We start from the raw sequence: 15394 nt of genomic DNA, 5'->3' as shown, positions 1-15394 counted from the left end.
GTTTGAAAAGGGCCGTAAATGTTAGAAAAATTAATTCATCACCTTAATTACGTACATGCAAATTTACACATACAATTACGTACGTTATATGGTTTCACCGTTCACGCATTGGGCCATTTACACAATGGGCAGCGTTGGCCCAACAAATAATCGTCGATATTTGCCACCATTACGGTGATTATAAATAAACATCTACAATCACGGCCGATCATAGACATTTAGGCACAATTTATCGCGATTGCCTCTACTCGCCCAACGCTGCCCATTGTGTAGAAGGCCCATAAAGATTAATTTGTACCTATACTTGGTGTCAAATGTCACTGATCTGCAATACACCTGTTAGTTACACGAGGCAAGGGGAATGACTGAAGGAATGTGACTAATGTACGTGAGAATGCCGTTCTTCAGGTAATATAAGACACAAGACTCATCTTTTTCAGTAGAACTGAAGATATAAGAAATTATAAGTCGTAGAATTGCTACGTGAGATATTATAAGCATGAGCATCTCTGTTTTATTTTTGTTTAGAGCTACGGAATACTGAAAAAGTTCTGAAATAGTATTTATCCATGGAATGTGAGGATATGTGCCGTTAAATAAAAGTTTACTTTCTTTATAAAATATATCGTGTACACTGTAGGTACAGTACCTACATAATACCATTATTAACCATAGCTGGTTCTTGCGATCATAATAAAAATTTGCCAGTTAGTTCAATTCACGGCGTAATCTGTCTGGAAATAATAGGTCATAAATACGGCCCCAGTTCTTTTTTCATTACTTTATGATTTACATATTACTTGTAGTCGAATCGGTCATATTGTGTCATTGTGAATAGGATGTTATGGGCAATTAAACTGATTGTAGAATTGATGGGCTATGGTTTATAGTTATTGATGAGATTTGAAATAGAGAAAACGTTAATGTAGAAAGGCAAGAACGAATACTGAAGTTAATTTATTTTTGTAAAGAAAATACATCTGCTTAAATTTTCTCAGCGATTTTTACCAAGGGAACAAAATATAAGACATAATATATTTTAAATATTTTGGTTCACAAGGATAACATAATATTGATATTAAAAATGTGAGGCTATGAATAGCTTTTTAATTAAAATATATTATGACTTTTTATGAAACAAAAATGCAATAATATTATGCTAATTACTTATTCATAAAATATAAGTTGTTGCCTAATATATTATGAAATACAGAACAATAAGAATTAGCATATATCCTTCTAGAAGCATCTAAAAGGAAAAAACATGAAATTCGACTACATCATAATGCTGATGATACGTTATAATCTTATATATATAAAATTCTCGTGTCACAATGTTAGTCTGCATACTCCTCCGAAACGGGTGGACCGATTCTCATGAAATTTTCTGTGCATATCGGGTAAGTCTGAGAATCGGCCAACATCTATTTTTCATATGCGAATTCGATTCATTTCTATTTACCACGGGCGAAGCCGGGGCGGACCGCTAGTAATTTATAAAGTCCGGTCGCGGAGCAGAAAGAATTTCGTACAATGAACTCTTTACCTACTGACAGTGGTCACAAACATTTTTGAATGAAGTGCAGTTTACATGAAATATTTGGAGGAGAAAATGTTTTTTACTAATTTATTAAATAAATGTCCTTTATTCATTTACAATACTTATTAGTTAGTTACATTTTAACTTTTTCAATAACCACGATATATTATATAAAAAAAGTGTGCGTGAACACACAATCATAATTGAACACCAGACACCAATCAAGCAAACACAAACCTTACGCTCTCAGGTTAAAGGTTTACAATCCCTAAGGACGGCGGTCATTGCACCTGTGCGAGCAAGACACATTATTTTTACAAGGGAGTGACAGTGACAGGTAATAACAGGTTAATGTACGAAATTCTTCCTGCTCCGCGACCGGACTTTACCTACAGGGTGTTACACTATTGGTATACTATATGTATAAGCGCGATGGGACTTGTAGTTTTGCATACATTTGATGTATTTTTTACGTGATCAGTATCACGTAAAAAATACATCAAAAAATTTTTGCTAAATTTTTCCTGAAAATCCATGTTTTCTTCTCTAGCTTCGCGCAGCCGGCATATACCGCTTCGCTAATGTGAGCATTTTGTCTATGAAAACATAATCTTAAACGATAGGTCACGTGCTGACGGCTGGTAGCAAAGCTGGGCGGAGTGCTTGTTATGGTTGTACACATAGAGTTTTAAGAATTCATCTATTTGAAAAAAAACTGCGTCTGGAATTTTATAAGTATTTTTTACGTACTCAGCGTATGGAAAAGTATAACCTCTTTTGAGCTTAGTATACCAACAGTGGGACACCCTGTATTATTGATTTTATAATATGCATTGTTGCGAATTAATAACACAAATGGATGGTTAAATAAAATCAAGTTTAAAATATCAAAACAAGATACTGTTATGAGAGAAAGCATAAATGCAGAAGCACGTTTAGCCGCAACCCTTATCGATATCTAGCAACAGGACGTTCATTTGAAGACTAAAAATTCAGTACCGGTATATCTGCTCCATCTCTTTCTAAAATAATACCAGAAACGTGTCGAGATATTTATGAAAGTTTAAAGTTGGAATATTTAAAGGTAAATAAAAGTCTATTGCAAAGTTTGTTAATATTTATTATCAACATAAATTGCATATTAAAAATCAACATAGGTATAAAGGAGATTGCCCAAGTGACTATGGCACTTGGTATCGCAATCAAACTTAAAGATGAAATATAGCTCAATTTAAAGCTTGATGTACTTTTAGAAACGTTAAAGTTTTTATGTAAATAAGCCGCAGTTCGCGGAAATAAAAATAAAACAATAGTGTTATTTAACACGTTAAAAAAATACATTATCGAGTTTAAACTAACGATCTCTAACGATGAACGTTAAGTTTTACATTTATTACATAGGTAATATTTTAATTTACAAGACAAATGTGAAAAGTAAATCGTAATAAACATTATCATTAAGTTTTCCTCTTTATAATATTAGTGTAGATAATTAAGACTTAATAGTGATACATAATATGATCATTATAAATACAAATAGGAATTAACAATATCAAGAATACGTGGCACAACTAAAATTTTACCGATACCAACATTTATTCATTAATTAAATTTTAATGTTCATAAAATTTTCTTAATTAAGCTAAATTTATATTTTCTTCTGTGTCCCTTGTTTCACTAGAGGTAGAAGGAAGGTACTGAGTTACCAAGGATGGTGCTTCATAAGAACTTCTCGAGTGTGAGGATGTTGTAGGATAAGCTCTTTGAATATTCTTGTTACAAAAATTGTCACATATATCAGTATCGTCTGTTAGTTTTTTTAATAGCCCTCTGCGTAAAACATTATTTATTATAGATTCCGCATAAATGGCCTGTAACGGATCCATTTTGGCTAATTTTTTGGCCATATTTATTCCAGCAACATCATACTCCGAAAGTTCAGAGCAGACTTTATAGAACTCTGCCTGGTAGTTGGTTGTAGCCTTCCTTTTATTTCTTTGAGGTGTCGCCGCTTCAGTCGGAGTAGCTTCAGACTAAAAAAAAATAAAATTTAATTGTTTCACTTTTTAGATGCCGTCTACGAAGGAAGAATGGATTAAGGTAGCAAAGGAATTTGAAACGAAATGGCAATTTATCAATTGCGGGGGAGCAATGGATGGCAAACACATACGCATTGTGCCGTTACCGAATTCCGGAGCCGTTTACTATAATTACAAAAACTTTTATAGCATCGTATTGCTGGCCTTAGTTGGTCCTAATTATGAGTTCATTTATGTCGATGTGGGTAAAAATGGAAGAATGTCCGATGGTGGAGTATTAGAGTATACAGATTGTTATCGTAAATTGAAATCAGGTGAACTTAATTTTCCAGAAAATAATGAAACTATTAACAACCTTAAACTTCGTCGTTTTGGGCGATGAAGCGTTTGGATTAGAATCAAATTTTCTTAAACCATATTCCCAGAGAGAACTTGATTACGAAAAAAGGATTTATAATCAACTAGCGGTCCGCCCCGGCTTCGCCCGTGGTACATATTTACGTTTTCTCTACATAAAAACCATCCTCGTACTTCAAGGAATATAATAAAAAAAGAATTATCGAAATCGGTTCAGCCGTTCTCGAGTTATGCGCTTACCAACACATTTTGCGATTCATTTTTATATATAAGAAGATAGGACTATCAAGAGCTCGTAATGTAGTTGAAAATGCCTTTGAGATTATTTCAGCAAGGTTTAGATTATTACAAACGGCTATAAATATTATTATTACACCTCTGCCCACTCCTGCGGGCTACAACGGGCGTGGTGATAAAAAAGTAAGATGTTTGACTTGTTATGTTACTAGACTGTACTATACATACTTTACTATAAATAAAAATGATTAAGTTCACTTACGAATTTATTTTGTTGCTCATTTCCGCCAACAGTATTTTCTTCTTCCTGAGGCGAAAGAACATCGTGATGAAGATTTTCGTCACTTATAATCTCATTCTTTAGATCTTCATCAATATTTGATATGCTATTGGTAGGTACTTCTTGGTCCTTAGTAAAAAGCAAAGTACCAGAGGGAAGATTTGTATAAGTCCTCTGTTCCTCCACTACGCTGGCTGTCTATAACTTTTTTCAATTCCTTTCGGAACGAGCCCCTCAAACTTTGCATTTTTTTTACAACAAAATCACGATTGGCGTCTATAAAACCTTTTTCTTTACAAAAGTCGATAAGTTTTTTATATGCTTGGTCTTTTAAATTCTTGTTTTTGTACTCCACCGATTTAACTTTCCAGAGACATGGGAAAGATCTGTATAAAGTAATAAGCTCCAATACTAATTCCTTGCTCCACGTGCGTATGTCCGCCATCTTATTCGTGCGCGAAAGAATTTATGTGTAAAGGCAACCACAGTACAATCGTGAGTGCGATTGCGCGCACGACTGATGAGCGCGGCATGTGGTCTATCCACCCTTTATACGCGCGCTCTTTCACGCACGATTGCTGATTCATGCGCGATAGAGTGTGCGTATAAAGGCCGCTATTGCCACGGTACTAGCCACTCTACTCTACTAAATTTTAGTACTCTACTCTAACAATGGTGTCTACTGTAAGTACGATAGTTAGTACTCTATCGCTCTACTCTACCGTTTACTCTACCTGTGTACAGCGCCCATAAGAAACAGGAGCAAGGGGTTAAAATTCGATTCGATTTCGTTATTAATTATAATTTTTGTGTGTGTGTATATAGTATGATGTATTTGCTATAGAATTTTAAATTAAATAGTGTTAAATAGTGTTTTACATTCTTAATTAATTAAAATTTATTATGTAACTAATGTTTGATTCGTTTATAGGTAGATATCTTAACATACCTACTAATATTATCATTTATAAATGCTAAAGTTTGATGATGGAGGTATGTATGTTTGCTACTCTTTCACGGGAAAACTACTGAACCGATTTTGATAATATTTGGCAGTGACGTAGTTTATGTATCAGAATAACACATGAGGTATAGAAATATTAGATTTTTCACGCGGGTTCGTTGGCACAGCTAGTAATTATATAAACTTAAAGCATTAAAATAACTTTCTTGGAAAAAATTGTTATTTCTTGCTTAAAGTTCAATAACCCCTTATTTAATTACGTTGAATTTACATTGTGCAAAGAAACTCCTTAAATTGTGTTGACTTTGTAGAATTTCAGATTTACCTATCTTGAATACTGAACATCTCGATTATTTGATGGAAGGAACTTTTATATTAGCATCAGGAAATTATTAAAAATATAAAGATCGTTTTAACGTCATCACAATTAACAAAATATACAATTAATAAAGATAGCAAATCCTCTTTCTCTCTTCAGTGTCTACTTTAAACAATGCAAAAAATGCAAAAGCATTACTTGCAACTTAAAAATATTAAATACTAGCGGTCCGCCCCGGCTTCGCCCGTGGTACATATTTCGCAATAAAAAGTAGCCTATGTCCTTTCTCGGGTATCAAAATATCTCCATACCAAATTTCATACAAATTGGTTCAGTAGTTTAGGCGTGATTGAGTAACAGACAGACAGACAGACAGAGTTACTTTCGCATTTATAATATTAGTATGGATGTAATGCAAAATGTAATAAAGCGGTTGCTTTATATTTTTAATTAATTTGCTTGAATATATTCTATGTTGCTACATATATTACTAATGATACCTACTATTATATGGAATGATATAATAGTCCATTGATCGATTAAAGTATTAAAAGTTTATCGATTACACAAATAATACATTGGTTTATATGAATATGAAAACATATCTTTCATTTTCACACAGAAACTGGTAAATTCGCAAAACAAATTGTTTTTTTTTTATCACTATTATACTTATTTGTTCATATATCTTTCTGAGGTTTACAGCTATTATAGTCTTATTATAGTGCATATAATTTAGCATATTTACATTGTTGTTTTGGAAGATGACAAAGCAGTAATTTTCAATAAGGATATTAGTAACAGCGACCAGCAAAAACTTAATAACATGCATAAAGTTAAACATAGGTACTTCTCGTAGGTACATAAGTCAATCATATTTTTTATTTAGGTACATGTCTGACTTAAGAGTTAATACCAAATGATAATCAATCAACGTTTAGTAAAATATAAGTCTTATTTATTGACTAGCTTTCCGCGTGCGGCTTCGCTCGTGTGGGCTACAATGGACGAATATTTTTGAATCTGGGGCAGTATAAGTATTGATACGACTTTTGCATATATCTCGTCAACTGTTTATTAAAGTAAATACTATTAATTATATTAGTTTAATTGTCCTCAATCAATTTCTTATATTTAACTAGCTTTCCGCCCGCGGCTTCGCCCGCGTTTTCAAAGAAAAACCCGTTCCCGTAGGATTTCCGGGATAAAACCTATCCTATGTCCTTTCTCGGGTATCAAAATATCTCTATACCAAATTTCATGCAAATTGGTTCAGTAGTTTAGGCGTGATTGAGTAACAGACAGACAGACAGAGTTACTTTCGCATTTATAATATTAGTAATGGACTAGATAGACGTAGTGGTAGAGTTAAATATCATAACTAGATTCCTATATACTTATAATTGTTAAATATGTTTATACTGTTTAAATTTTTATTTCTATTAAAATAGATTTTATTTTATGTCTCAATATTAGACCGGGAGATACTGACACAAAATTTCGAGTCATTTGGAACAGGATGGCGGTTCTACAGGGGTCTTAGTACGCAATGACAAAAAGAAAAACGATGGCGTGAACGCTGGTACCAGCGGCTTAGTCGCGTGGGCGTTGGTCGAACTCGTCGGAAAATAGCGAAAGTCAAACGATTTGTAACAGTATGGCACTTATTTTTCCTGTAAGTTTGAGGATCAACGAATATAAATACAAAATTTCAAAGATCTAGGTGTTGGAAATCTTCACTTATATAAATTAATACTAAATTAATTTTTCAAGTATGACAGCACTTTTTCCCCCTACTAGAAGTATGGCAAATATAATAATGGTCACATTTTATCAAATACTCTCCAAAAATCCAAATGCAATACTGGTACAAAAAGTTTGGCGAAATAAAAATTTTTTGCAGATTTTCGGCGGTATGGCGACCATTTGGAATCGTCCGAAAAGTATGGCATGGCGATTTTCGTAAATGGCTGTACGACGATAGTTACCTGAGCAAAAGTTAGCCTGGTACAAATGGTTGAATGATTGTTTTATTTAAATCAAGACATTCGCGTCGGTATGGCGGGCTGTAAGTCACACCGGAAAAGTATGGCATGACACTACCGCCTACTACTTTTTTATGGGCTATCGGTAAATTCTAAAATTTTTGTGTTACAAATCGTTTGACTTTCGCTATTTTTCCGACGAGTTCGACAAACGCCCACGCGACTAAGCCACCAGTACCAGCGTTCACACCATCATTTTTCTTTTTGTCATTGCGTACTAAGACCCCTGTAGAACCGCCATCCTTGTTACAAATGACTCGAAATTTTGTGTCAGTATCTCCCGGTCTATATTTATTATTAAAATTTTGTATAATTATTATTTGAATCTGACACCTGACATTACGCGCTTACTTTTGGTTCTTATTACCATAAAACGTGTTATTTGACTCTTAACATAATGACGAATAATGTTTAGAATCTTATTGCAATTTATTTAAACTTAAAGGCTATTGAAATAATTTTCTAAATTCTGCATTTATCTCCAAGGTTAAGTACAGGGGGACACGACATTAATCATCAAAATAAACTGTCATAGATTATAATTTAACAGACGTGATAAATAATATTATTAATATAGTATGTATTTTGTGTCATCCTTCCTAATATTTCATAACATTCAAAATAAATCAACAAGTTTTCCTTAATCTTCATTGATTTTTAAATGACCAAAAAGAAGCTGGTAATTTTGCAGGATATTACTATATAATTCGTGAAAATGATAGATGATTAGGCTATGCCTACGGCCTAAATATTTTTGTGAGAAGTGAATAAGTAAGTATGTAGTTGCTTTTATTTCTCGATTTTTTTTATAGAGGCATTATCCACGACCCCGCCATTGATTGCAGATCTACTTAGCATAGTAGAGTTTAGGGGTAGTCGTTATCAATGAGAGTATGAATGTATGATATCAGCCAGGGTCCTATTCAGGGAACATAGACTTCATCGAAACATAATATAGTTTACAATAGCACTTAATTTGAAATTTTCTATTTGAACAAATGGTTTCTTTGATTAGCTCTTTCAATTAATCCATAATCAAAGAAATGCTCTTCAGTTTGACAATCTTAGTTCAGATGATTATTTCTCCATAAATTGCATTTTGAATTTGGAAAACAACTTTGGTCGATACATTTATTTAGACTGCTTGAAATTTATCCTCAACGTTTGATCGTAGATAACAATTTAACGAGAATACTATACACGAAAACAGACAGTAAAAAATATACGAATTGACAGATAGAATGTGAAAGTTTATTATTATCTATAAATAGGCGGGAATCAGCTGTCACTTGTCATTTGTCAATTTGTCAATAGCACAGATAAAACATAAAACAGACGCGCGTTTAGCATAGTCTGTGCTCGCCACACCCACCTGTGACTCACAATGTCAGTGACCTTAGTATTTACGATTTTTCCAAATGACCCACTCGCTCTGATTCTTAATTGTTAGTGAAACCTAATGAGGGTTTGGGGTAATAATAGGCCTTTGTTATGGGGGCTAGTATATTTCCTTATTATGAATATGATAATGTATTGTTAGTAGGGGCTTTCAATTATTTATTATGAATAGGTTTTCCGGGCTCAAGGATATTATTTACCAGTAAATAAAGATGTCGTTGTATCTATGTTCGTTTAAGTTTTTGGTGTAGATTTTGAATGGATTTTTAAAAGCGAATTTTTGTTATTGATTTAAGAAATAAGAGCTATTTTACTTTAAAGGTACGACGACTAATTTCATCGTAGATGATAACTATATCTAATATCACTACTATATATTTTATTGTATTTCATTTAAAAAAAGTGCATTTTTTCCTCAAATCAGTATTATGTAAAGCCCATCGTTATTTTAATAATACATCGTTTTAATAAAACACGATTTATTATTAGTAATGAATAGCAATTCTAGGTCACGTTAGAGTATAATATATTCTATGATTCTAGTGCATAAATAAGGGTTGATGTAGATACACAAGATAAAAAGTAAAACAACTAAAACCCAACTACGACAAAAAACGACGCTGAAAAAGTATAAAACAAAAGTTAAATTGATGAACTAATAAAGAAGCTATGAACGAAAAGATGTGAATTATATGCAATCAGCCCATGAATACAGGTAAAGTCACAAGGAAATGCTAGTAATATATATATATTCAAAATGTGCAAGTAAAAAACTTTCAAATGATACCAAACACGGCATATTTATCTTAACTTTATTTTTTTACTCTGTATTTTTTGTCCGCTAGAGGGCGCCACATTAGATTTTGTGAAACCCCATATAGCCTATAACCAGCGGACAATTAAGACGCTTCTAATGATATGTCATTTGTCGAATTCTGATAAGTAGTTTAGAAGTTACGAGGGAACAGATGAACATACATACATACATACATACATACATACATATATACATACATACATACATACATACATAGCCTGTCAAAATCATAACCCTCCTTTTGCTTTGCCGTAGTCGGGTAAAAATCACATTCTCATATTAAAAAAGTATAGATCAAAGTACAATTAGTAATTAATGCAATAAGCTAAAAACTATTGTATGTAAAAATTTATACGGAAATAAAGTGTTATAATGTTAAGTATGTTAGTCCGGTGCATTAGTTGACCTCATTGCATAGTTCTTAGACGATTCATTAGCTATTATTATCACTATTATATAGCATTATAATGGTATAAATAATTTAACTTTTTACACGCTTTACATTAGCTTCACCTGTATGTTTGTTTGTAACCGACTTCTTTGGGCGCGATTTTGACCCACTTTAAACGGCCAGATTTCGTTCAAACTTTGTAGATTTATTGAGGACCGATGACAATACACTAATTTGATAAAATTTTCTATTTTTTAGTTCGGTTTTCTATAAAAAGCGTGTTTTTTAGTTTTTTTAAACTATTATTTTTAAAGTTATTAATCGTATACTTTCCACACATAAATTATTACTCCCATGAGCAAGAGCAGTGGCTCAGTAGACAGTCTACGATAAAGTCTGTGCTTCGAGACTAGAAAAAAAAATATTTTATAAAATACTAGCGACCCGCCCCGGCTTCGCACGGGTGCAATGCTGATACTAAATACACTACAGAAAAATTGTGAACGTTGTATAGGTATAAAAATATAGCGGCCCGCTCCGGCATCGCAATTCGCACGGGTATAAAATACATAGCCGGGCGGCCGCAAACGCTACGTCCCGCAATTTTTAAATCTGTAATATCTTCGAAAATATTCACTTAAATCATGCGGTGTAAAGGGCCATATAGATCTATATTAAATGAACAATGTATCCATGGTATTTAATTGCTTAAGGATTAATGCTGTATTGGTTAAAATCGCTTCGAAAATTAGCCATTATTTGTCGTAAAAAGTAAATGACAAAAAAAAGTTATTGTGGGTTATCCATAAGAGATAGACATATACCATCGCGGACTTTTCTGTAGACCTTTTCAATGTGTATAATACTTAGTACATTATTTTGATAAAACTCGTAGGGTTCAGCCTGCGTTTGCAATGTAAGCGGAATAAATGTAATTTTTTACGACATCACATTAGAAACCTCAAAAATAACAGTACTTCTCCACTACTTAATGGATCTTATTATACATATAAACCTTCCTCTTGAATCACTCTATCTATTAAAAAAAACCGCATCAAAATCCGTTGCGTAGTTTCAAAGATTTAAGCGTACAAAGGGACATAGGGACATAGGGACATAGGGACAGGGAAAGCGACTTTGTTTTATACTATGTAGTGATTTCACATAATCTGTTCCTTATTGATATCACCAATCGGAAAAATATAGAGAGGGAATAGTATTTTCTTGCATTAAAGACTTTTGAAATGAGATTGAAATTAAAGACTTTGGCAGACTTTTATTTCTTATCGTGAGAAATTTGGAGTACTTACATCAGCAATCTGCTACATCGTAGCCCGTAGAGAGTAGCATATTTTTCAATGTTCATGGGCATAGCCGATTATGATCACTAACCATCAGGCGAACCACCTGTTCCGCTGCCCGCTCCATCATAAAAACAGACATCATGCGACTACGTCATATGTACGACAGAAGAGCATCAGAAAGCTAATTAAGCGTATATTATAATCTTAAACGTACATGTACTGGAAAGAAATAAATAAAATTTATTTATTTATTTAAACGCAAGAATATAAATTATTTTACACCGATTTTCATTAACAAAACCACCTTATTTTTCCTTGTCACTAAACCGACCAAAACATATGATTCTCCAACAAACAAGGAAACACATCTTAAGACGATACACAAAAAAAAATCCACTGCTTGGCGGGCGGAGTCTAATAGCTCGCTATCGCGAACGCGGGTGTGCGCGAAGTCATTCTTGCATACTCGCCGCGCTGCCGCTGGCCGACTCGGGACAAACATGTATGGAGTCGTCATACAGTTATAATATTGTTATACATATATATTTAATTGTTGATTTATTGGTTTTATTTTCTTGCTTATAAACACAGAATTATCTTCTTTTTAACAACTACTTAGACATTATTAATTATTATTATTTCGTAATGTTTACTTTATTACAAAATAATACAGGTTATAAATAATCTTTAAAATAACAAAAAATATTGTTACTCTGAAAAAATGAAATGGTACCTAATTACGCGGACTACTGAATTGATTTAGATAGAATTTGATGCTGACGTAGATATTACATCATGCCCAGAAATGAAAGGTACTATTTCTGAAAGAAGTTATAAACCCTAATTCTTCTCAGTCAAAGTCAAGAGTGGAAGATATCGCTAATACAGTAAAACTGATGCGAAACTTTGGATGTTAATTTGTATATTTTTTTGTTAGTTGTTACTTAATCACGTCAAGACTACATTACCAATTTTGATAAAATATAGCTAATTGCCTGGATTTACACATAGGATACTTTTTATCCGAACTGAACACTTCTGTGGGATAAAACAGGATTCACGATATAACCTAATTCCACGCGGGCAAAGCCGCGGTCGGAATGATATTTTTATAAATAAAAAAATTGTTTAAAAAAAAACACAAAATATATTGACGCATGTATTTATTTTTTGCACTCTATTATAATTGTAATTATTCATTACAAATAATCAAAATAAAATAGCCAGAACAAAGTTAAGCCCTGGTAGGATAGGTAGGCAGGTACAGCAATGTGAGACGAACACTGGCTTATTTATACCAATAATAATGTATTATAAACATTAAATTAAGTTTACTTTCTAACAACAAAAATACATAATATTAGCTAATGTGAAAACGAATCAACCAATCATCCCACAACAATGAAATGTGCACACAAATATTCATCCAAATCGGTTCATGTGATTAGGAGGAGTGACTGCAGCGCCATCCTCCGGGCCCAATTGTGTTTCCAGATCACCCAGGAACTCAATTTAATATACTTACACAAAATTTTTCGAAATGAAAACTCACATTACTATATAAATATGAATATAAACCGGTTTTAGTACTAAGCAATTTCCCGCACAGGTGTAGTAAGTATAAATGAAATAAATATCAACATCAAATTCTTTATACAACATACTTATCTACCACCTACTAAGAAATTCTTGAAATTTTTTCGTATTTTTTTAAAATATAATACTACTCCAACGAGCTCCTGTTCCATAATTCCATATTACGTCCACCATACTTCCACTAAGTTCACCATGATTTTTTATTTCTTTGCACTTTGTTGCTTTTTGCTAAAAATGGAATCATGCGATAAAACCAGTAGAGCGTTGATAACATACATTTTTGACTGAATAAAGGTACTTACGAAGGAGTGGGTTCACATTGTGAACAATCAGTGGGTTTATTTTCCTTCTGGATTCCGGATTTCTGAAAAGATTATTTATGCTATAAATGAAAAAATCTTACACATTCGTTATGTACTTAAAACAGGGGTACATATCAAACATCGTCTATAATACAATTATCATCAAATTTAAAATAAAACCAACTTACTTCATTAATTTGTTCCAATTGTAAGCATTATTTTTCCTCCAACCTTTATGTTTCTTCTTCTTATTTTCTTTATTGTCCCCATTTGTCTCATTTTGTCTTATCGTGTTGTCACCCTTTTTTACGATTGCGCAAGCGACACAAGTTCCCCGTGTGACGGCCGTAGCGGGAATGACTCGTGCAGCGATCGGGGTAGGAAGGTACAGGGCGGCTCTCGCTATATTGGCTGGTCAGGCGCTAATTTCAAGTATTTCTTGTTTATTTCAAAACCATCGCATATTTCAAAATTCTAACACGGTAGACGTATAGGTTGTATATTTTATAGTTAATATCCAAAAAGTCGTAACTTTTCGTTTGTTATTTTGAAGATGCCAGAGATTAAAAAAAAATAACAATGAGAACTTTGTATTTTTTTTCTATCGAGAAAATATCATGGAATCATGTTTCTAAAACGGTAGACGTATTGTGTTACTATTGAACTTTCTTGTCAAGAATTTTCATCACGACAACTTTAATAATATAAAAATTACGAAGGTTTAAAAAGGGCCGTAAATGTTAGAAAAATTAATTCATCACCTTAAACAAAAACAGGACATCACATAGTACTACAATTCTGCTTAGTAATGCTCCATTCAAAGATTTTTCTACGCGACTGTCCACATGTTCGCCAACCACAAAACCATAATGACGTCATAGCTACATTCAAGGCATAAATAGTACTAATCTTTATCCCTAAAATGGTACCATCAATGACGTTACAGTAAACGAAAAACGTTAAGCAAAACCAAATTTTGTCAAATGGTTTTGTTACATTACAGATTACATCACCCTGCTTATGCAAAAACCTGTTTTGAATACAATAATATCTAATTAGTATTACAAGAAAGGGTACTCTCGCTAAAAATTTAACGTATTTCGGTAAAATAAATCCCCTCAAAGTAGTGCAATTTATTTAGCCTCTAAATTCTTATAACTATATACAGCCTGTATTATAGAAATGCGTTGCGTTTTACAAATGATGTTGTTCTTTCTTCCATTTTCCTGAAACCTTTGCCTATTTAATAATATTGTGAATTTTTAGCTATTATGTAGTATACAAATAATATTTAAAAAGTTGGGATAATTTATGGACTTATAGTTTTTTAAAAATAAATACCCAATTTTTTACCGAAAAAATGACTTCAATTCCGCCTTTTTTTTCGTAGTCGATATTTTATAGTAAAAATATTAATTAACCTGTTAAAATAACTCATAAGATTTTGGAAATAATAAACAGAATCCAAATCGACCCATAAACATCGGAGATGTGTCAAAAAATAAAAGCAAGTCTACAAACTCTACTTAAAAAATTAAAAATTGAATAACATGAAAAACATCATGAATGTGCAGAATATTACGGGCGGTCACATGCGCATAGGCGACATTGTATTATAATACATAATATACAGATCCTAGGATAGCTAAGAAAGATCTATCTATCCTATCTTTTTATATAAAAACAAACACTCTTCTATTTTAAATGTTCATGGGCTGTTTTTTATGTCAGACCAGCTGACGAGTCTATTTCCTCCCAACCATAAAAGTGAACTTCTCTTCAAGATATGAATCATTTACGGCTCG

The 15394-nt window shown here is 32.7% G+C and overlaps 1 long non-coding RNA gene across 1 annotated transcript; it reads right to left on the bottom strand.

The window, feature by feature from the left end:
• Positions 1-13262: 13262 nt before the first annotated feature.
• Positions 13263-14313, bottom strand: LOC149478729 (uncharacterized). Its single transcript, XR_016317339.1, has 3 exons — positions 13778-14313; positions 13590-13651; positions 13263-13515 (listed from the first exon to the last, which is right to left on the bottom strand). It is a non-coding gene; the product is annotated as an uncharacterized LOC149478729 (long non-coding RNA).
• Between the last annotated feature and the right edge of the window lie 1081 nt (positions 14314-15394).

The sequence above is a fragment of the Colias philodice genome, chromosome 21 (genome assembly GCF_061535455.1).
Source record: "Colias philodice isolate Cphi_HAF_F1 chromosome 21, ilColPhil1 Martin Lab GWU primary, whole genome shotgun sequence".
Taxonomy (NCBI): domain Eukaryota; kingdom Metazoa; phylum Arthropoda; class Insecta; order Lepidoptera; family Pieridae; genus Colias; species Colias philodice.
This window is presented reverse-complemented; position numbering and strand designations above follow the sequence as displayed.